At 42.4% G+C, this 24,365-nt stretch overlaps 2 pseudogenes; both read left to right on the forward strand.

Moving 5' to 3' along the window:
- The first annotated feature begins 515 nt into the window (after positions 1-515).
- LOC125341345 lies at positions 516-9,508 on the forward strand (annotated as a pseudogene).
- A 5,138-nt stretch (positions 9,509-14,646) lies between these two features.
- Positions 14,647-24,365, forward strand: part of LOC125341298 — a 277,271-nt pseudogene continuing 267,552 nt past the window's right edge.

The following is a 24,365-nucleotide window of genomic DNA, read 5'->3' on the forward strand; positions in this document are numbered from 1 at the left end:
ATATGCTGTGATTTTAAATCTGTGGAGAATCTGGGAATACCTGGAAACTTAGTACACATAATATTTGTGACAAACTTCCAGTGTACATACTCAAAAGTAAAAAACTTAGACCACTTCTAAATGCAGCCACAGACAAGGGTGTCCACTTCCTCTAACCCTCTTCAGTATCCTGCTGGGATTCCTTCTTCCAAGTCCATTAAGACAAGAGACAGACAAAAGAGAACTTAATAGGGAGGGTGGGAAAAATGCAAACCCACTTCCTGTGCACATGTCTTAATCCCATCTTTTTGTATTGGAATTTAGACCCCGCCCTGTCCCCAAGCACTTGGATCTGAATAAAAGCTAGGGAAAGACTGAGGTTGTGTGGTCTTTGGAAGAAGCTGCCTAGAGAGTCCAGGTGAAGGCACCTGCTAGGAACAAGATCACCTAGGTGGTTTGCAAGGTCTCCCTGGGGAAATGCATTGAGTTAAGCTGCAGCGCCAGGGCCAGGGCTGGGTCGTGGCTACAGTGGGAATATGGCTGATGTGCTCAGCATCCTGCGACAGTACAACATCCAGAAGAAGGAGATTGTGGTGAAGGGAGATGAGGTGAACTTTGGCGAGTTCTCCTACCCCAAGAATGTCAAGACCAACTATGTGGTTGGGAGGCCCAGGAAGGAAGACCAGCCCAGGAATACTACACATTGGAGGCTCTTTTATTTCTGCTTGAGAACGTGCACCTTGCTCATTCAGATTATACTCAATGTGCTGGCTCAAAAAATATCCTGGTGGTTACCAGACCTGATCGAAAAGATCTCCTTGGGCATCTCAATAGTGAAGCACCAACATCAAAAAGTATGACAGAAATGTCCCCCTGGAAATATTTTTTCAGAGGTTCACTCAAGTCACACCAGCTTCACATGAAGTTGTACCACCAGTAAAGAAACCCCGAATTGAGGAGGAAGAGGCTATCTGCCCTGGTAGAGAGAGACTAGCTGCTTTGCTGCAGGGCCATAAAGAAGGAATTGTGCCAATTTCACAGATGAGGGCTTTGTGTAAAGGCATGTCAGTGGAAAAAATTGCTTCCATCAAAGCCAAAATGATGGCTAAGAAAAAAGTGACTATCAAGACTCTGGATGCTATAACTACACTTAAACGGAGGTGTTTTGTGGATGCCAAGGTGGACTCGACCCAAGACATTGTCAGCAGAGAGAGGGTGTGGAGGACACGAACAACTGTCTTGCAGAGCACAAGAAACTTTTCTAATAATAGTTTTGCAATTCTTCAATCTATAAAAGCCAGAGAGGAAGGGTGGACAGCTCAGCAGCAATCAGCTCCACTTGAAGCATCTGTTGTGCCCACATTGCTTCCTAAACCATCTGCAACAGCTACCTACAACAGATATGACCAGGAGAGATTCAAAGGGAAAGAAGCAACAGAACATTTTCAAATCGACATGGTGAACACCTACCATGGCATGACACTGAAATCTCTAAGGGAAATTGCATCTGCTCCCATGTCTCACACTCCTGAAACCCAGCATGTACAGAGACCAGTTTCTCAAGCAAGGCCTCCCCTGTGGGGCTTTGTTTTACAGCGTTAAGAGGTGGTCCTAGCCAGCCCCGCCTCTCTTCCCAGCCTTGGGGCCACGTGGCTGGTAGCCACGCCCACCCTCTCCGGCCTGGAACCTGAAAGGCGGCTATAACCAGTCCCACCTCCTGCCTCCCGCTTCAGCCAGCGTGGCACCAAGATGGTGCCAGGCGAGGAACCACAAGGCGGTCCTGTGGGCCATGGAGACCGCCCCTGGGGGAAGTCCCGTGACGTCACCCCTGATGGACACAGCTCAGGCATCAAATCACATCCCCTACTTAGGTACACATATCCCTCCCTTTCCGCTGCCCTCCAACCTGTGTAAAAAAACCAAATCATTTCCTGATTAAATGAGTTTGGTTCGACCTTCTCCCAGACTGACTATTTGTCCTCTGTGGAGAAGAGGGCTGGGTGGTGGTCTGTCAGCCCCCTTTATCCTCTTCCTGGACCTGTCCACTTGGAGTACACTTTCCTGTCTCTCCTGCAGGACAGGGGAGCGCGGGAGGCTAAAACCCCCCGGTAAAACTTTTCGGCGGGCCAGGCCAATCAGAGTCCGAGGGGGGCCCCCGAAAAGATGGGGCAGGTGCAACCTCAGCATGATGACCGAGCGCTCAGAGCACTGCGATTCCTGCTACAAAATGTAGGTTTGGAGATCTCAGACTCCCAGGCGTCCTGGGTGGTGTCTGCTGACTTCTTCAGCATGGCTACTTGGGATGGAGTAGAACAAATGGTAAAATGGAAGGAAATTAGCTTAGGGATGGAGCCCCCTCCCGGGCTCTACATGATCCTCTCTGCCCTTAAGGCTTGCCTCTCCCCAGGCCCCTCCAAGGAGAGAGACTCAGCCAGGGAAGCATCTTGGAGGGAACATCGTGGAGGGGTGGGAAGCAGCTCTCCCGCTGCCCGGGAGGGGAAGGAAGAGCCTGGGCCAAGTTCCCCAGGTCGCAAGCCAAACGCCCCTGCCCCAGAACACATGGCGGATGGGCAAGGTGGAGGATGGCCTCCACCGAAACCCCCTGCTGGAGGCTCCCCACCACATCGTGTGAGCCTGGGAGAGCCCGCTGAGCCGCCTGCTCATGGCTTCGGCTCAAACTTACCATGCATGACCTTCCCAGTGAACGCTAAGCCGGGACGCAATAGGCTGGCCCGGTGGTACCCCTGGGAAACCTACGACCTTAAAGATCTTAAAAAGGCAGTTTCTGAGGATGAGCCTAACTCACCCTGGGCCGAAGCCATCCTCTAAGGTCTGGCTCATTAACAGTGCACCAACTAGGACTGGAAAAATTTAGCTAAGGCCGTGCTTCCTAGCCAACTGTTTTTAAAATGGACTTTTTTTTTTTTTTACCGACGATGCCAGGCTCAGGCTGAGAGAAATCAAGCCACTGATCCCCCAGTCCCCATAACCTTGGAGATGTTGTCAGGGTCCAATGATCAATTCTCTACAGGCCTCCAATAGGCCGCTATTCCTGCCCCCTATCTAGAGCAGGTGCAGACCCTGGGACTGGCGGCATGGAAAAGGTTAGAGGAGGGCACCTTGGAGCCCATGATAACCGGAATTACCCAAAGGGCTACAGAAGACCTCGCCACCTTTATTGACAGGGTAGAAAAGAGCCTCCAAAGGAATTTCCCCCCTGGGCCCCTACGGGACCAGTTCGTTAAGATGTTGGTTTGGGAGGGAATGACCACAGACCATAAACTAGCCTGCGCAGAGATGAAGGATAAATCTATGCAAGGGTGGATAGTCGCCGCCAAGGATGTTGGCACTCAGGCCCACCAGACACAGTCACTGGCTGCAGCCTTACAGGCCCAGATGACTTCATGCACCCATGCTACTTGCTGCAGGGCACACAAGGGGGTGTGTTTTCGGTGGGGCCAACAGGGCCACTTTAAGAGGGAGTGTCCTACAGGCTGAGTAAAACCTGGTGCCTCACAAGGACAGCCCTTAGGCCAGGCTAAGAAGCAACCTAAAACACCCTGCCCCCAGTGCAGGAAGGGACTTCATTGGCAAAGGGAGTGTAGGTCCAAATTTGACATTGAGGGGAAGCCTTCAAACTGGTAGTGGGTCACCCTCCAGCCTCCTCACCCAAAGGAGGCAACCAGTCCAGTGACCCGGCTGGGGTTCACTGGACAGTGCCAATAGTCCCGGGGGTTAAGCCACAATTAGATATCTTCATAGCAGGGAAAAGGTTCCGATGCTTGATTGACACTGGAGCAGACCAAACAATATTAAGAAAGGAGGAGGTCCCCCCACAATGGAAGGTGATCCCTGTGCCTCCGTTGAAGGGGGTGGGGGGTTTTGCTAGGTCTGAGGTAACCAGGGACTGGCTTTCCTGGTGGGATGTAGATGGTAGACAGAGAGAAGTATGCCCCCTGGTGGCATCCGGCTTAATAGCTAATCTTCTGGGACAGGATATTTTGGGGGAAGCTGAGGTCTTTATCACCACAGATCGTGGCCTGTCAGGTAACCTTGGCAACTATCAGGGAGTTCCTTCTTTTGAAGCCAAGAGGCAGAAGATTCCTGTTCCCCTTTTGAGGCCTCACCCCCAATCCTAGAGGCCACTGTTCCTACCATCCCTGCCATTCGATGGCTCCCGGGCCCCCCAGTATGGGTGGAACAGTGGCCGCTCCCCCTAAACAAAGTAGAAAAATTAAGAGAAATAGTATCAGAACAATTGACCCTAGGACATATTAGACCCTCCTTAAGTCCTTGGAACAGTCCTGTATTTGTTATACAAAAGGCTACAGGTAAATGGAGAATGTTACAGGACCTAAGGAAAGTTAATGAGCAGATGATTCTCTCAGGCACCTCTTTTCGAGGGCTACTGTGTATCCCCTCCATTCCTCGGAATCTGACTCTTATTGTAATAGACATCAAGGATTGTTGTTTTTCCATTCCTCTTAACCCACAGGACTGTGAAAAGTTTGCTTTCTCTATTCCCTTAGTTAACTACCAGGGGCCAGACCAAAGGTATGAGTGTGTGGTTCTACCTCAGGGCATGGCCAACAGTCCAGCCTTCTATCAATATTATGTGTCACAGGTCCTCCAACCTCTTTGGAGCCAATCAGATATTGTTTTATGTTGGGGATTCAGCTTGGCCTTGAGGGGGGAAGGGCAATGAGAGAGCTCCAGAAAATCTGCCCTTCCTCCAGCCCTGGGGCAGTGTGGAAGTAAGCCACACCTATCTTCTTTTGGGTCCAGAACCAGAAGGGGTAGCTTTGAGACCATACCCTACCTTGCGCCAGTGAGCATGTGTGCTCCATTTTCGAGGGCTTTGCCCAGAAGGCAGTACTATGGGAAGTGACGTTAGCCCATGAGGGAGGTCCTTGGGAGCTGCTCTTGGACATACAAGCTTGCCAGCCTATCGCCAGCTCATGCTCTATCCTAATCATCACTATATTACTGTAAGCCCCTCCTGAATAAACCAGATTGCTCTCCGAAGCCTCTCCAAGATCCATGTGTGCCTGGCTTCTTTGGTGGGTAAGGAGGGAGGAAAAGGGGATCTTGTTCGGCCACATGCACCTCAGGCTTGCCCGTGTCTCTTTGCTCCACCTTGTCCACCCGCAGGTCGGGCGCCTAGGGGAGAGGGTGAAAAGGGAAACACTGATAAAGGAGTAAGCTTAGCATCCCCGCACCAGAGGAGGTGAATCTAGCCTGGAAGTTTTATATGTATATATGGATGACATCATTATTGGGGCGGCAGACGCCCAGGTGTTGGGCGCTGCCTATGAAAAACTTCAGACACTCCTACAAAGGGGAGGATTGCAGATATCCGATGACAAGGTTCAGACCTTGCCTCCCTTTAAGATTTTGGGGACGGAGCTTGGGCTGTACTCTGCCCCCTGAAGTCCCAATTACCATTTCAGTCATCCTGTACTTTGGTGGAGTTACAAAAACTGTTAGGTGAGATTAACTGGCTAAGGCCTTGGCTTCACCTGCCTACGGAAGAGCTGTTTCTGCTTTATGACTCTTTAAAGGATAAAGCCCCCACTGATGTTATCACAATAACTCCATCACTTCAAGTAATATTCCAAAAAATCCAAAAGGTCTTAAATATAGCACAGTTGGCTCATTATAAGCCCGAGTGCCCTCTTTGTCTTTGGATCCTTCCCAGCTCAGAGCTTTCCTCAACCATTATTACCCAGTGAGGTGAGCCTCTTCAATGGGTGCATACATCAGTAGGAGGGGCTCCCAGGGTTTATTCTCAGCTGGACCAGCTAGCTGACCTGGTAATTAAGGGTAGAGACACTTCCCTGAGACATTATGGGCGGGATCCTGATGTGCTACTTATTCCCTACCGGCTGTCAGACTTTGAGTGGGTTAGAAGGAACCACAACCAGGTGTCTAGTGCCTTGGAGGGTTTCATGGGGAAGGTGGACTGCCATTATGGCACTTTGAGATGGGTGACCTCATTTTCTAGGTTATAGTGGACTCCCCCCATACTTTTCTCTACCAAACCCCTTATCAAAGCTGTGAATGCTTTTACTAATGGAGGAAATTGGGGTCTGCCGTGGTGGTATACTCCACCTCCTCCCCTGCCAATAGAGAAGAGGGCACCCACTATTTTGAGCCAGTTGCAGGGTGTGCACAGTTTAAGGAGCTGTACGCAGTTGCCCTGGCCCTAACCGATGTTCAGCAGCTGATGAACCTGTTTTCTGACAGTTTATATGTGGTTAATTTGTTACCAACCCTAGTGTCCTCATATATTAAATTAGATAAAAATCCAATTACTCCCCTGATGATCCAAGTCAGGTCTTTACTAAAGAATCGGGCTGAGCCTATCTTCTTGTAGTATCTACGTGGACACCAAGAACTACCTGGAAACCTGGCACAAGGTAACCGTATGGCCGATCATCTGGCCACTAATGGGACTATTATAGCTACAGCCACTGCACAGCCTAAAAATTTTCAAATGAGTCAAGGACTCCATGAGCATACGCATTTAAATTGGAGAGGGTTACATCAAAGATTTCCCTTAGTCCCTGTAAAGGATTTCAAAAAGATCATAAGGACATGCAGATCATGTATGCCATTTCTGGAGGTCCTGCCTCTGCAATCTCCTGGAGTTAACCCCAGAGGCCTTAAGCCTAATGTTATCTGGTAAACCAATGTAACCCACTATGCTTCCTTTGGAAAATTAAAATATATATTTATGTCCATAGACACCCACTCACATGCCTGTTGGGCAACTGCCCATTCGGGTGAAAGGGCCCAGCATGCTGAAAGCCATTTCTTACAATGTTTTGCCATCCTGGGGATTCTCCTACAGGTAAAGACAGACAATGGGCCCTGCGTTATAAGCAAACCATTGCAGAAATTTTTTCAGATATGGAATATTAAACACACCACTGGAATACTGTACAATCCAAGAGGTCAAGCCATAATCGAGGGGCATAATAGGACTCTAAAGGACCAATTATTAAAACAAAAGGGGAGGAGCAGCCCCCATGACCTAAGTTAAGAATAGCCATGCTTACATTAAATATTTTAAATTTCCCCAAAGATCAACCCCTAACGGCTTTTCAGAGACATTGGTCAAATCAGACACCTTATTTAAAGTTGGAAGTCCATTGGAAGGATCCCCTTACTGGATCATGGCAGGGTCCTGACCCACTTATCAGTGTGGGAAGGGGCTTTGGGTGTGTTTTACCGATTGGGGAACTGAGTCCAATCTGGATACCAGCAAGGGACTTAAAGTATTCTTCATCAGAATAACTACCCAAGAGCACTCGCTCTTGAGGAACGTCTTCTCCTCGTTCTCTCTATAAAAAAATAAAAGACCGTGGTGGATTTCTCCCTGTTCCTCCCTGGAAATACAGGAAACCTGCCTGCGTGCATCAGTGGTGGACCACAAAGGAGACAGCCCACGCCCCCGACCTCCTTCCAGCATCTGGCCCTGCTTATTTGCTGGACTCTGCCTTTGGTCTTTCGTGGCGCAATGTTTTACTGTGGCGATGTTGCCTACAGCTTTGCACAAGGACTGGAATGGGGTATTGCACTGTTGTTTCCTTTTTGCCTTTCACCCTGCTGCTGAGTTTAGGGGTTCATGTTGGAGGAAAATAGGCATAAGGGTTTGGCACCTTACCTCAATGTTTATGATAAATGTTTACTAACCCCATGAATTAAGTTACCAGAATCTTGGCTGCCATGGACCTCCAGAGTCACCAGAGCCTGAACCTGCTTCTACCTCAACGCCAGAGGAGGGGAATGCTGCCTGTGTTACCTTGAGTAGCACAGAAACGGACTAAAACTCCCATTTTCCTGGACTGAGCCATATGGGTGGCTCCCTCACTTACTCCCCTTTGTAGGAGAGGCCCCCCCATTTGCCTTATGTTTATGTTTACATCTGCCACATGTTTACAATTGTCTTATGTTTACATTTGCCTTATGTCCACATTTGCATCATGTTTACATTGCCTTTTGCTAGGGCAAGTAGGTTTTCCCTAATTCTTAAGCAATAAGCCAGAGCTGTCCAGTGAACAGTGATCTGGCAGCATTGTGCTGCTTTTAGCCATTTGGAAACCCTATGAGGTTGGTCACCATGCCCACCAGGATCCGCAGCTTACCGGGGTGTATAGGTATGAGGCTGAAATAACAGGGCTTTTGCTTGAGTGCCAATTCCACTCTCCCCAAGTTCTTTCACTGGGCTGGCAGGCCCTGCAGGTAGGTTTGCCTGAAGAGCTAGGCTGTTAGCCAAGGACGGGTACTACCTCTCCTGGGGGGGCAACCTAAGACAGGCACATTCTCGAGTAGGGTGCCTCCTGCTGTTTTAAAAACAGAAGGGGGAGATGTGGGGCACTAGTTTACAGTGTTAAGAGGTATTCCTAGCCGGCCCCGCCTCTTTTCCCAGCCCTGGGGCCACATGGCTGGTTGCTATGCCTGCCCTCTCAAGCCAGAACTGGAAAGGCGGCTATAACCAGCCCCACCTCCCGCCTCAACCCGCGTAGCACCAAGGTGGCGCAGAGGGAGGACCCACAAGGAAGTCCTGTGGTCCATGGCGACCACTCCTGGGGGAAGTCCTGTGATGTCACCTCTGATGGACAGCTCAGGCTAAATCACAACCCTACATAGGTGCAGGTATCCCTCCCCTTCCGCCGCCCTCCACCCTGTGTAAAAGAACAAATCATTTCCTGATTAAATGATTTTGGCTCGACCTGCTCCTAGACTGCCTGTTTGTCCTCTGTGGAGAAGAGGGCTGGGTGGTGGTCTTTCAGCCCCCTTTCTCCTCTTCCTGAACCCGTCCACATGGGGTACCCTTTCCCATCTCTCCTGCAGGACAGGGGAGTGCGGGAGACTAAAACCCCCTGCATCCCCCAAAACAGAAAGAAGGATTGCAGGCACCCATTATCATATTACCCTGCAATTGCCACTTCTTTAATTACCATGCTAAATGTGAAAGACCTTCTGCAGGATCTGACTGACATTTGTCTCATCTGATGAAAAGAAGAAATAAGGTTGTCAACAATAGCAGGAAATTCTGCTAGTGAGAACAAAACATCAGATAAAGCCAGGGGGCCCTGCAGTTAGTTTCACAGTACCTTATAAAGTGGTTGACCAGCCCCTTAAACTTATGCCTCAAGACTAGGACTGGGATGTGGCAGTGTTTGTTCAAGGTCCTGCATGGCAGTTCAAAGGCTGGCCATGGCTTTTGTCTGATGGATCACCAGTTGGCATTTTTGCTAAAATTCAAGCCTTCCATCTCAAGTATTATGAAGTTTCTCTAGACAAAAATGTCCAGAAATGGCCTGTAACCCCATCAGAAGTCAACTCTCACAAACATCATCTGGACAGACCAGTGTTCTTGCAGTTCTGGGAGGTACTGGAGAGATACATGGGAAAGCATAAATCCCACCTGAGAGTCTTAATTCTTTGCTTTTTCCTTTCCTGCAAAGCTGGAATGATAAGCATGGACTACCTTGACTTACACACTGAGAATCAGCTGTAAGGCTTAATCATGAACATAGAAATGAAGGTCACTGCAGCTTTTCCTCAAGCTGGCTTTGCAGCTTTATGCTGACAAGGGATGTTGGCCCTCATGTGCATCAGCAAATATTTTGGCTTACATGTACTTGCTAAGTAACTTTCTTGTCTGTGTTGGAAATTTATTTTGATACAAGATTTCTTACAAGCTTTGATACAAGCTTTTGGTTCAATTGGCATTACTCCAACATTGTTCATTTGGAAATAAATACAGGTTAGTTATGTGTGTAAAATGAGAGGCAATGAGGCTTCCTAAGCCAACTTGCTTCTGATTTTTCAATGCTCTGGGATCCCGTCTGGTGAAAATTCTGTGTTAAGAGTTGTATTAAATTGTAGTCTCTGAAATTTCAAAAACCCAAAGGGATGTATCTATTTTCCTTTTTTTAATGTTTAAATTTCTTTATCTCTGTTATCTTGAATTGGTGTACAAGGCGATGTCAATTCAATGTGTCACTTTATAAAGACAATGAATCTTAGTAAATTTTGCCCCTTCAATCAAATCATCATCATCTTTCCTAACCCCACCCTGATGTTTTCCATTGTGTTTTCTTATATGTACATTAAACAGCATGATTGATTTTGCCCTCTAAGCGAGTTATTTGTAAGGAAAACAAATCATGATTCACATATGTGCTCATTGATACATTTGTACCAGTACATAAGATCATAGAAGTCAAAACACAAGAAATGTTACAAAACTATTCACTAAAAAGGTATGTGGCCATTAAAATTGAAAATCCCAGGCTGGGAATGTGGCTTAATGGTAGATTGTTCTCCTAGCATGCATGAAGCCCTCAGTTCAATTCCTCAGTATCACATAAACAGAAAGAGCTGGAAATGGCCTTGTGGTTCCAGTGATACCCTGGAGCAAAGAAGCTCAAGAACACTGCTGAGCACCTGAGTTCAAGTACCAGGATGGACAACAATAACAACAACAAAGTGAAAATTACATGGCAGTGTGTAGAGACACATTCTTGTAATTCCAATGACTCAGGAGATTAGGATCAGACAGATCATAGTTCCAGACCAGCCAGGACAGAAAAATCCACAAGACTCCATCTCACTGGAAGTAGCTGGGAGTGATAGCCCCCACCTATCATCCCAGTTATGATGTGAAGCAAAAACTGGAAGGATTCAAGTTCAGGCACACCTCTAGGCAGGAAATGAATTCCTCTTTAAGAAATAACCAACTAAAAATGATCTGGAGGCATGGCTGAGTGGAAGTATTCCTGTTTATCAAGCACAAAACCTCAAGTTCAGACCCCCAATACTTAAGGAAGATACACAGATGGCGTAGTAGAAACAGAGGGAGAGTGGGATGGAGGTTAACACATAGTGTGGCCTGGGGGCTACCAAAATACTTCATGGGTCAGATTTGTCTTTATTATAACAATCTTTAGCTTAGGAAGTTGGCACTGCTGGCTCATGCCTAAAATCTTAGCTACTCCAGAGATTGAGATATCTGAGAAGCGTTATTCAGACCTATCTCCTGTTAAGTGGAAAAGCTGGAAAAGTGGAGGAGGCTCAAGTAGGAGTGTGCCATCCTGGAGCAAAAAAGCCAAGCAAATAGCTAAATAGTGTGAAATGGATGGAAGGTGCACAGTACCTGAAGACACAGAACACCATTTCGGACAGACCATTTACTATTGCCTCAATACTGGATCTGTTGATAATCATAAAGGCTGAACCTCCAGCATGTCATTATTCCTCTTTAAGACTGATATGTCAGGAGTGGGAATGTGGCTTAGTGGTAGAGTGCTTGCCTACCATGCATGAAGGCCTGGGTTTGATTTCTCAGTACCACATATACAGAAAAAGCCAGAAGTGGCTCTATGGCTCAACTGGTAGAATGCTACCTTTAAGCAAAAGAAGCCAGGGACAGTGCTAAGGTCCTCAGTCTCCGGCTCCACAACTGGTTAAAAAAAAAAAAGACAGATATATCACTTAAAAGTTCTAACTTGCCCTTTGAAACAAAATGATTAAAGAAAAAATACGATGGGAAGGAACTTAAAACATTGGAGCATTAGGTGTAGAAATTTCCTTCACAGAAATATCCACCATGTTTCTACGAGACAATTGTATCACCTAAAAGGAATCTCTGGAAAATCCTCACGCAACACCCTGGATTCATTCTCTCCCAACTTGAAGCCACAGAAGCCAAGGACTTCTAGGAAATAGAATACAACAGGGAAGCATTGAACTAAACCCCTGTTGCTGCAGGAGCTCTTCCTTATCCTATTGGTTTGTTGCTTTGTGGCTTTTCATCCTCTTGGAGCAAGTCATACCAATAAAGGCCAAGAAAATTTGAAGAGGGCTAAGGGAGCTGATGGTTGGCATCACTACCAAGTTTGTGCCAAAAAGAATTTCCAATCCCGCAGGACCAGAAGAACTTCTGCGTTAGATACAATCAGGTTTCACACAAAATAGGCAAATATGAGACATACAAAAGGCCAGGTGGATGTGCTGGGATGTAGCTCAGTGCCAGAATACTTGCCTAGTAAGTGCAACAACTTTTATTTGATCCTCAGTTCCACAAAGAACAGAGAAAAAAAAAAAGTGAGCTGGGGTGACACCCAGTCCTTGCCAGGTGGTCAGTTCCTCTCTGGTTGTGAAGATTCAGTACTTCCTGTTTCTAGCCCTTTTTTATTAAATGCCTTATGGCCTGCCAAATATCAATGCAGACCTCCCCATCTGGTATGTTCCAACCTACATACCGTTAATAGGCCAACCCCAACAGCCCTCATTCTGACAAGTGGTGGCTCGAAATTCACTCTTGTAGGACTGGATGGATCAAGTTTGGGCTTCCACACCCCTTTTTATAGGTGTGCTTGGACACATGGGCATCTATAATGCCTGAGTATCTCTATTATCACCTTTTATCAAAGTGAGGGAGACTTTTGCTAGTCTTAATAGAAATACATGTAAATGCCCCAATTGCAACTGAAAACCTTAGACCTGGGTGAATGCATAATGCCTCCACAGTACAGAATGTTGCCTGAGATCGATGTTCCTTGACTGCCTCCCAAGCTTTGTCTTCTGTTTCCATTCCTAGATCTTTTGTCATACTCCTTATGCCCAGAGTGAGCACATTCACAGAAACAACCTTAAAAGATCTGATGATCTAGCTATCACTTCAAGGATCCTCAAATCAAGGATTCTCAGTGAAACAGAATTCAGCTAACCGAATTAACCTACTCCATACTAAGACACGGCAGGCAAATGATTCAACTTAGGCAAGCAAGGCTAGTTCAATGTATGTAAATCAATAATTGCCACAAATTAACCCAATTACAGGCAAGATGGGCAGGATCATTTGGGTACTAGCAGAAAAGGCCTTTTGTAAGACCCAGGACACTTTGAAGTTCAAAGCTCTAGTGAGCTAAGAATAAGTGAAAACTTTCTCCACGTGGTAAAGTCTGTTTTGGTCAAACTTCCAGTACACATATTCCAGGGTGAACATTTGAAACCATTCCTTCTAAATCCTGGAATCAGATAAGAATGTTCGCTTTCTTCCATGCTATTCAACATTGGGCTGGGCTTCATTCCTCCCACAGTATTGAGGCAAGTGAAAGACAAAGGGAAGCCCATTAGGGAGGAAACCTGGCAGAGGGAGGGGGAGAGTAAAGGAAGGAAGAGTGGGAGGGAGGGAGGGAGGGTGGATGGGAGGGAATGAGGAAGAAAGGGAGGGAGGGAGGATTGAAGGAAAAGAGGATTGGATGGAGGAGGGAGGGTGAGAGGGAGGGAGGAAGGGAGGGAAGAAGGGGAGAGGAGAATAAGGAAGTACTTCAAGGAAGACCACACTAAAGCCACCAGCACAACTATGTTTACGCAGAACAACTTGTCATTGCTAAAACATGGAACCAATCTAGATGCCCCTCAGTAGACGAGTGGATCAGGAAAATGTGGTACAAACACACACACACACACACACACACACACACACACACACACACCTCAACTATGATATGAACAGGAAGGAAGTCCTTTGAGAGAAGACTGAACCCTTTGGAAGCACAAGGAGTTTTACTTCCAGGAACTTGCAACTCTCACTGATAGAATTCCTTCTCTGGGAATTGCAGAGATTGATTTATATAATCTTAGAGTAGTTAAGGATACAGCTTCATTACAGCAGAGAACATAGGACATATATGGGGCCATTCCATAGTATTTGACAAAGGGTGTTCATTCTCAAGCTATTGTATGAAGAATTTTCTGGTATAGATCAAGCGCATTCATAGCTGTTGAGCTCCATCATTACTAAATTCTGCTTTTCTGTCTGGCAGAGCTGCAGTTGCATTGAAATCGTCAAATAAATTCATAGACTTGTATTCCCTTGTGCTGTACTAGGTTTCTTTCATGATTAGAAATTGTGATTTTTTTCTAACAAGAACTACATTGTACTTATCAGACCTTTATCATCTTAAAAAAAACTTGAACAGAAGTTTGGTGATGGATCTTCATGTCTATAATCTTAGCTATTTGTGCAATAGAGATATGAAGATTGCAGTTCAAAGCTAGTGCAGGCTGTAAGTCCACAGGACTCTAACCTCAAGTTATGACACAAAAAATGAAAGTAGCATAGTGGTTCAACTGGCAGACTATTAGCATGTTGTGAAACAGCTAAGAGATAGCACCCATTATTCAAGTTTAAGAAATGGTACTGAAAAGTATGTGCACACACACACAGACACAGACGCAGAATGAACAGAAAGGAGAGCAAGTTACTGCAAATCTAACAAGGCACACTAACAGTGTTTCATTGTGGCATTGCAATGTGGCACATCTTGTGACCACCATCCATATGACATTATGTTGCTTGGGCCATACCTTACATGGTGATTCAGAGTTTCTGTTGAATACTATATCAGCAAATTCACTGTCCTAAAATTTCTATGTGCTCCAAGAAAACTGAGGTCTTTTCATGGATTCTGTGTTTCATGTATTTTCCCAGCTGAGAAAATGCAAACGTAGTTTTACATTACTGTTTTAATTTGGGGGAAAAGAGAGTCACATATTCTCAGAAAACCATAAAGAGAATATATCAATGGTGGATGTATCATTGCATTATATTACTAGATTGAATCATACATTTAGAATGTCTCGTAAGGAACGAGAAGCAGAACTTGGAGCTAGGGCAAAAGAATTCACCAATGTTTACATCAAGAATTTTGGAGAAGACATGGATGATGAGCACCTTAAGGAACTCTTTGGCAAGTTTGGACCTGCCTTAAGTGTGAAAGTAATGACTGATGAAAGTGGGAAATCCAAAGGATTTGGATTTGTAAGCTTTGAAAGGCATGAAGATGCACAGAAAGCTGTGGATGAGAAGAACGGAAGGAGCTCAATGGAAAACAAATTTACGTTGGTCGAGCTCAGAAAAAAAGTGGAACGACAGACAGAACTGAAGCACAAATTTGAGCAGATGAACCAAGATAGGATCACCAGATACCAGGGTGTTAACCTTTATGTGAAAAATCTTGATGATGGTATTGATGATGAACGTCTCCGGAAAGAGTTTTCTCCATTTGGTACAATCACTAGTGCAAAGGTTATGATGGAAAGTGGTCGAAGCAAAGGGTTTGGGTTTGTATGTTTCTCCTCCTCAGAAGAAGCCACTAAAGCAGTTACAGAAATGAATGGTAGAATTGTGGCCACAAAGCCACTCTATGTAGCTTTAGCTCAGCACAAAGAAGAGCGCCAAGCTCACCTCACTAACTACTATACGCAGAGAATGGCAAGTGTAAGCTGTGCCCAACCCTGTAATCAACCCCTACCAGCCAGCACCTCCTTCAGGTTACTTCATGGCAGCTATCCCACAGACTCTGAACTGTGCTGCATACTATCCTCCTAGCCAAATTGCTCAACTAAGACCAAGTCCTCGCTGGACATCTCAGAGTGCCAGACCTCATCCATTCAAAATATGCCCAGTGCTATCTGCCCAGCCGCTCCTAGACCACCATTTAGTACTATGAGACCAGCTTCTTCACAGATTCCATGAGTCATGTCCACACAGCGTGTTGCTAACACATCAACACAAACAATGGGTCACGTCCTGCAGCTGCTGCTGCTGCAGCCACTCCTGCTGTCCGCACCATTCCCCAGTATAAATATGCTGCAGGAGTCTGCAATCCTCAGCAACATCTTAATGCACAGCCACAAGTTACCATGCACCAGCCTGCTGTTCATGTACAAGGTCAGGAACCTTTGACTGCTTCCATGTTGGCATCTGTCCCCCCTCAAGAGCAAAAGCAAATGTTGGGTGAAAGGCTGTTTCCTCTTATCCAAGCCATGCACCCTACTCTTGCTGGTAAAAATCACTGGCATGTTGTTGGAGATAGATAATTCAGAATTACTTCATATGAGTCTCTAGAGTCTCTGCGTTCTAAGGTTGATGAAGCTGTAGCTGTACTACAAGCCCATGAAGCTAAAGAGGCTGCCCAGGAAGCAGTCAACAGCGCCACTGGTGTTCCAACTGTTTAAAAAATTGATCAGGGACCATGAAAAGAAACTTGTGCTTCACCGAAGAAAAATATCTAAACATTGAAAAACCTAAATATTATGAAAAAAACATTGCAAAGTATAAAATCAATAAAAAAGGAAAGGAAACTTTGAACCTTATGTACCGAGCAAATGCCAGGTCTAGCAAACAGTGCTAGTCCTAGATTACTTGATTTAAAAACAACAAAAAACCTACAAAAAATAGTAAAATATAAAAACAAATTAATGTTTTATAGACCCTGGGAAAAAGAATTTTCAGCAAAGTACAAAAATTTAAAGCATTCCTTTCTTTAATTTTGTAATTCTTTACTGTGGAGTAGCTCAGGATGTCAGTTCTAAGTAACAGAATTGATAACTGTGTGAGGAAACGTAATTTGGATTATAAAATTCTTGCTTTAATAAAATTCCTTAAACAGTAAAAAAAAAAAAGAAGTGCAATCAAACCAACAGAGAGACTTTCCCTTCAGTGTGGATTTCCTGAATATAGGACCACAATTCTCACTGCAGACAGAGTGGGGAGTCTAAGGAAATCAGATATATGTGAGTAACTATTTAGACTTCTGTATAATACTCTAAAAATCCATTGTTTTAAAATACCGGAATATTAAGCATATTATTTCTATACACATAAGTCAGTCAGTTAGTTGAATGCTGTTATAGATTGTCAATCATATGACCATAAAAGGCTTATATGCTATATCCTTGATCTCCAGTCTGTTGTACTATTGATTAGTATGTGAGCTTTAAAAGTAGAGAGTCACAGTGAGAATATAAGTCCTAGTAGCCAGCACTATGGACTTCCTTGAAATTTTAATAGTATGCTGAAAGGTAGAGCACATATCTCCCTATTATAGGTTATATGATCCCCATATGCACCATATCTTCTTAGTTTTTGAGTGGCCATAAGTGAGAATCTTCTGAACAGATTCTCAAGGATTCCTCTCACCAAAGATGACTAGCAGGTCAACTAACCCTTGAAAGAAACCTCCACAGAAGGAAGCAAAATAAACCTTGCAACCACATAAAGTGATTCCTTGGGTACTTTGTCACAGTGTTAAGCATTTGTTAAGCAATATGCAACATATTTTTATGTCACTATTCTGAATTAACATTTGGAGACTGTTAATTTCCTTTTTATTCTTTTGGTGCTGGTCTTGGGGTTTGATCTTAGGGTATGTACATTTTCCTTGGGCTTTTGTTTTGCTCAATATTAGTACTCTAAAACTTGATCCACAGTTCCACCTGAGGTTTCTGTTTGCCAATTAAGAGTCCCAAAGACTTATCTGGCAGGTGGAACTTCAAACAGATCTGTAATATTAGATCTGATGATATCTTCCTCCTGAGTAGATAGGATTGCGGGAATAAGTCACTAACACTCAACCCTGCTTTAATGATGGTTAAATGAGTTCCATAGAAGTTCCTGCTTGGACTGCCTTCAGTCGAAAATATTTGTATCTCAGCCACGAAAGTATCTAGTATTACTGGAGTAGGTTGCTGACATCCAAACAGATATGCATTTTAAGGGTGAATTTTGCTTACTTATATGTCCTTAAAATCATCACAATTAAATCCCACCCACCTCTGTAGATGCTATGGTCCTGTGTATCATACCTTCATATAAAGAGAGTTGATGAGCATATGGAGAAAACTTTCCTATTGTCCCCTCAATTTCAAGACCTTCTTGGAAATTCCAAATGTTCACAATGTCATGTTCTGCCTCCAATTTTGTTTTCTCATCCAAAATCACCTGATCTTCAACAGGATTGTGAAATTGGATGTTCTTCAGAAAAGAGTGCAGTTAAAAGAGATTCATCATCTTATGGTGAAGTCTATTCCAAGTTAAGGCAGAAAAATTGAAGAAAACAAGTTCCTTATTATCTTTAACTTCTGATTCAGAATGCAGTAATAACAGAACCACCTAATGAAATATCCCAGAAGAAAATCCACAGAGGAATAAAAATAATCCTGCTGAATCCTTTTCACTCAACAAAGTAATAATGTCTTTTCAAGAGAAACCCAGTACATCTAAATAGTCATGAAAGAGATGATTCTCAGTTGCATTGCTACACTTTTCCATAATCACTTATTTTGTGAATGTTTCCAGGTGGAGGTTGACTAAATTTTAATAACTAAGGTAGAATGAACCTAGATCCCTCATGAAATATATGGACAATTATGTTTAGTAGGTCATCATTTACTATTACAAACAAGACTGATAGGGAAAGGTGAATTTACAGTTTTCAAAACACCTGCCGCGAATACATTGAGGCCATTTGAAATTAGAAGAATTTATAAAACATGGAACATGACCCTCATTATCTCCCACTTTTCCTTAAGAGAATGAAAATACATGTCCAGAGTACCTCTCATGCATTTAAACAAATATTATTTCTTGTGTGTTGGAAAAATACATACAATATTTTAATTTTATATGGTAAAGAATCTATGTAGGAAGTGACTTTCTTTATGGTTTGTGCCATCCAAGACAGAAGGCCTTAACTGTGCAGAGGAAGGCACTGTCCCTATTATGTTTCCCTTGGTTTGTACATCTGCTTGATGAAGAAGCATCGCATGGAGAGCATGGGCCATAACATACATAGTGTTGTATATATTGTAACTGTCTTCAGACATAGTCATGTCAAAAGTGTGCCTAAGAAACATACAGTTAATCTTAATGTGGACAGTTCTCCCATGTTATACAGTCAGACTCAGAATATGAGCAATTAAAGGAGAGAAACCACAGCCTAGAAAGGAAAAAGTCTTCTGGGTATGTGGAAGGGATCACTGACTTGAAACAATCTGTGAATCCAGAAACATCTGGGTCATGGTATAAAAACATGAGAGGGACATGAAGTGAACCTAGAAGGAAATATTTCCATCTCATTGTCAAATCCTGCTGTGAATTCAGGATACAAACTTGGCCTTTTATTAAAAATTGCACAACATGGGACATTAGTAGGGATTCATTATCACCATATATAATGAAGACATTTGCTGATGATTTTGTACCTTGTTATAAACTGCCATGATTTTTAATGCATGTGTTATAAAAGTATGTGGGATTGCTAGCTCAAAAGGCTGCAAGACTGTTCTTGGCCATCTCTTCTTTCAATTCAGGAAGATTCCACAAACCATGCTCATCTCGTGATGTTAACAGTCCCACCCAGTTCCAGCTGAAGTGAAGCAGTAAGAAGATCATGGCAGTGTCTAGTAATGTGTCCTTTGGGGCCATCTGATAGAGAGCTGGAAACTTGTTATGTTTTCTCAGGGTACGTTCAAAAGGCCGAAAGGTAAGCTAAAGGGAATGAAAAATGGATGCTCCCAGAATGAGAAGATTTAAATCCATCATAATCTCAGTCATAAAGTATATAAAGTAACTAGCTGAAGTAGGTGGAATATAAGCATTTCTATTAGTTTTTGAAAAAGTATTTTTAATCACTTTACAAGCTATCAGTTCTTTTTGTACAATGCCTCTTGATCTTAGTCACTATTTCCATCAACTCCTCCCATGTATATCAACTTTGCCCATTCCCTGACTTTCCTAGTGGCATTTTGACATACATACATTGAATATTATGTTCTATTTGCTCACCAATCTACTCCCTATTTCTCTGATGCTTTCCATATTTCCTTAACACCTATGTCCTGCAGACAAAATGCGCTTAATTATTTTCTGGTGTTAATTTTTTATGTGGTTGGTTAATTAAAGAAGTTATACCATGGAATTCCTCATATATATATATACATATATATACATATATAATACTTTACACCTTATTCATATACATATACATATATAGAGAGATAGAGCGAGAGGGAGAGACATGTGTGTGTTTTCTGCTTCATATTTCATTATCATATATAGGTTTACCTTTCATATATGAGGCAATATATGCCCCTTTTTGCTTTCTGAACTAGAATGAATTCAACATAATAGCTTTCACATGGGTATAGGTGGGTGTGTGTGTGTTCGTGCGTGTGTTTGTGTGTGTTAGTATATATGGGCATAAACTCAGTGCCTTACGTACTGTTTTTGACTTTTTATCAGGAAGGCTAATCATCTACCACTTGATACACACATTACTTCACACATTTTGTTGATTAGAAATGTATCCTGAGTACCTAGGTTTATAGATGTAAACCAGCAGCACAGAGCTTCACATACCTTTATATTTTAAAGTCACTTTCCATTGCATGACTTCTAAATTAAATTATTGATAACATGGAAAACTTTAAGTAAGCCTTTTCTTGTGCTCTAACTTTTCCATCCCCCTTTCCAAACAATTGGAGTACAGATATCCAATTACTTTGAATGCTTAGTTTTTTATATCTCAAAATTTCATAGGTTCATAAATCCAGTCTCTTCCTCTCCTCTTCTAACACCTGAAATGTCACCCAATTAGACATTTTTAAATATTACCCCACTCCTCCCACCCTCACCTGTGGAATGCTATAGAGGTTCAGAAATGTCCCAATCTGGGCAGATGTTATTCCTGGTGCTCCTGTAAGTATTGCTGTAGACTTGCTCTCTCCGATGCATGTGGAGTTTGGAGTGTTGAATTTCCCAAAGAGGCAAAAAAAGGAATTTTCAAATGCTCCCCAAATTTCATATTTAACATAAGTTATCAAATCCCAGAGTCACATTATGTAAAAGATGAGGATTTTCATTGACCTCTTCAATAGCAAAAGTCAAGGCCAAAAATACACTGGTAGTTCTTGAATATAAACCTGTGTAATGAGCATAGAAATATAGGAGGAGTGTATCAAAACTTATTACTTTAATGGATTGAATGCTTTCTTTTCTGCCAATGAATTTGAAAAAACATTATGCCAAAATGAAGTAGAATACAAATGTAATGTTTTATGCTTGTATATAGAATTAGGAAAGGACATGAAAGGAATTTTCCCTGAGTGAGGCTCAGAAACTTAAGCTGAGAAAGATCTTGCTTATTCTTCATTTTCAAATCACCACAACAATAACCTATTGTCCATTGAACATGGGATAGACTTTCATAAGACAGTAAATATTATATTGCCTTTATCTTCGAGGAACTATCTCTACTTATGTGAAAAATCTTTTGAGTCATCTACTTTAAGCTATATGGTTATGTGGCAGGCAGTCTAACAAGTCCTCAATAAGATCATTTGTCAGAAGCAAGCTCTCATTTAAAGTAAATTCAATAGCCAGCTCTTCTCACAGACCCAACATATTGAACAGGTCTTCCTGGGTTAGCAACCAAAACAAGAGCTCAAATATCAGCAAGGGAATTTTATTATTATTTATTTTATTATCTAAAAGGATGCAGGAAACTCTAAGTAACTCATTATGGACAGAAATACCTTCAACAGAGGAGATGAAGAAGGAAATATGAGCAAACTTTACATTGAAATCCCAAGTCCTCCATGATAAATATCATGGTATACAATGGTAAAATACCAAAGTAAAATGCAGTGGTCTCTACCACTTTTCCAATATTTTTAGATTGAGATCCTGGACAGAAAAGAACACAAAGAAGTAAAGAGACTTAAAGTACTTTTCTTTCTCTTTTATGTCTGCATGTGCAGTGTTGTGTATTTGTGTGTGCGCAATCTAAAGAAATTAATCTGAAATACTCACACATTGTTTGAAAAAGGAAACAATGGAGGCAAGCTGGAAATACAAATAAGACAATGAGCTTGTTAAACATACACTGCATGCATATCTAAAACTTTACAATGGAAGCCTACCATATTATAGATAACTTCAAAACAGAAGAAAATAGTGATATTGAACATACACATATGGAGGAGTAACCTGAAAGCAAAATTGAACCCATTTGAAGAAAGTTGACAACAGTATTTAAGAACGCAAATATTTATGTTTGGGGCTTTTTTTAATGGTTGAGAATGCCTAAAAGTAATAATGCTTGTCCTAAGAAATGCAGGAAGTTCTACCAATAAGAGTTAGAGTAGCTGAATGAATTAAAAACTCAAGGCCAAAGGACAGGGTGATTCCAAGAAACTCACTTTACTATCAGTGGCCTTCAGTGAGTATAAGCAAGGGCAGTCCATGCAAATGAAATCTAAAAGAAACCAGAAGTATCTATATAACTCATCACATCCAATAGACATTAATCAAAGGAACAAAAAGTGACATAATTCTAATATAATGATGAAGGGAACAATTTACAAGATGAAATAGTAATTTTAAATGTGTATTTGCACAGTATCCAACCACTGAACAGTCTTAAGTGGACTTTAAGGTAGTCCTCACTACAATAATAGCTGAAAATTTTATGGAGTGATCATGCAGACAAATTCAAGAAGGAGGCATCACAATTAAATTTCACAATGGTTTAAGAAAGCCTGACACCCACCAACAGAGAATATTTCATTCAACTTCTGAATAAAACTTCTCTCATCAACATAGTAATGTTCTCCAGGAGAAATCATGGGATGGAACACAAAGCCACCAGATTTTTAAAATGTTGAAAACATATTGAGAACATGCAGACACACTGTAGTAAAGCTAGAAATTAACAGAAAAAATATATACATAACATGAAATTTAAATGAATTATACATCAACTATAATTAAATAGTAAAATAAAACTAAAAGTTTTCTAATTAATTACATGATTAATATGTGGTAAAGTGAATTGTTTTTTCAAGACAAATTTCAAGAAATAAAGAGACCTCTGGAACAAATGAAAATGAAAACCATAAGGATATAAAACAAGGAGAAATAAAAGGAAACTGTAACCTTTCTTTAAAACAAGAGGACAGATACTGAACTAAAGAACTTGCACTGCATCTCAAGGAATCAGAAATGTGGTTTTGTTTTAATGTACTTTTTGTTGTTCTCCTTTCCCCCTCTTGTTGTCTGTTGTTCTTTTTTCTTTCTTTTATTCCTTTCCTTTTTTCTTTGATTTATTCACTCTTCTCACTTTCATTGATTTCTTTATGCTCTCTCTTGTGTCAGGTTATCACATTTGGAGTGGGGAATGGGAAGCACAGAGTGGGTGAGACAATGGTGATCCAAATCAGCAGTGGTATCTATGCGACACTTTTGTGGAAATAAACTATATAGATTGGCAAAGAGAGAAGTCAGGAGGGGAAAAACTGAGAGAATGAGGGAGGGAGTGACACTGGTCAAGAAGAAATGTACCCATTAGCTTCGCTATGTAACTGAAAACCCTCTAAAACATCATCTTTACAATAAAATTCTGAAAATGGAAAATAGCAGAATAAATAAATTAATGAAAAAAAACTATAGATATGGAAAACATAGGAAACTGTAACAATCTTTGCTTAACTCAAGAGGACAGATACTGAACGATAGAATTTGCGTTGCCTTTCAAGGAACTAGAAATAACAAACCTCAGATTAGTAAAAGGAATGAAAGAATCAAGGAGAAGTAGTGGGAGAAAGGGTGAAACAATTCAATAGTGAAACTCATTTGGAATTGAACTTCACAACATGGAGGGAGGGGTGTTGGGAGGTCATGAAGCAGGAAAAAATGAGGGAGGGGGAACATTGTTCAAAGAGAAATGGACTCATTACCTGACTTAGGTAACTGTAACCTTTCTATACATCACCTTTATAATAAGACTTAAAGTAAGAAAATGAAAAATAAATAGAGTAGGAAAACACAGTAGCAGTGGTCAATAAAGCAAAGGGGAGGTTCTACCAAAACAAAAGGGGAGTAAGACTGAAGTAAAAATCATGAAGATCTTACCATTGGAGAAAAGAAGAGCTACATGGAAGGAAACCAGAGTCCTCTCCTACTAGTAAGCAGAAAATCACTCAAAAGTAGATGCAAAGTGAAATGATGAACCCACTGTGTTTCTCTTGCATAGGAATGCGAGACCAGGATAAGAGCATTCATGTGTGCAACTAGACTTCCCCTAGACATGGCCCATCCTGAGCACAAATCAGTAAGTGGAAATAAAATGATGAGTTACTTACCAATTGTTCTTTTTATGCTCAGGAGCATCGTTGTTAAGCTCATCTGTTCCCAAAGTATAGAGAGGGAAAAACCCAGCAATAATCACATCTCCCTCTATGTGTGCTTGGTGCTTCATGGTGGAAAAGCAGCTAGTGCTAGCTAAGGACCCAACAGGGAGGAGAAGCTGAAGGAGTGGAAAAATCAAAAGGCACATCCCTGAAGCATCTGTCAAGCTGAAATCCTGGCTGGAAGTGAGGCCCACAGTGTCAGATAGATATATTCACATATAGTTGTGTGTGTGTGTGTGTGTGTGTGTGTGTGTCTTTTTATTAACAGACATGTACACTGTAGCCCAACTTTCATTGAAGACTCTTGTGAATCTCCAGGAAGAATGTGT

This window comes from Perognathus longimembris, chromosome 24 (genome assembly GCF_023159225.1).
Source record: "Perognathus longimembris pacificus isolate PPM17 chromosome 24, ASM2315922v1, whole genome shotgun sequence".
Lineage (NCBI taxonomy): Eukaryota > Metazoa > Chordata > Mammalia > Rodentia > Heteromyidae > Perognathus > Perognathus longimembris.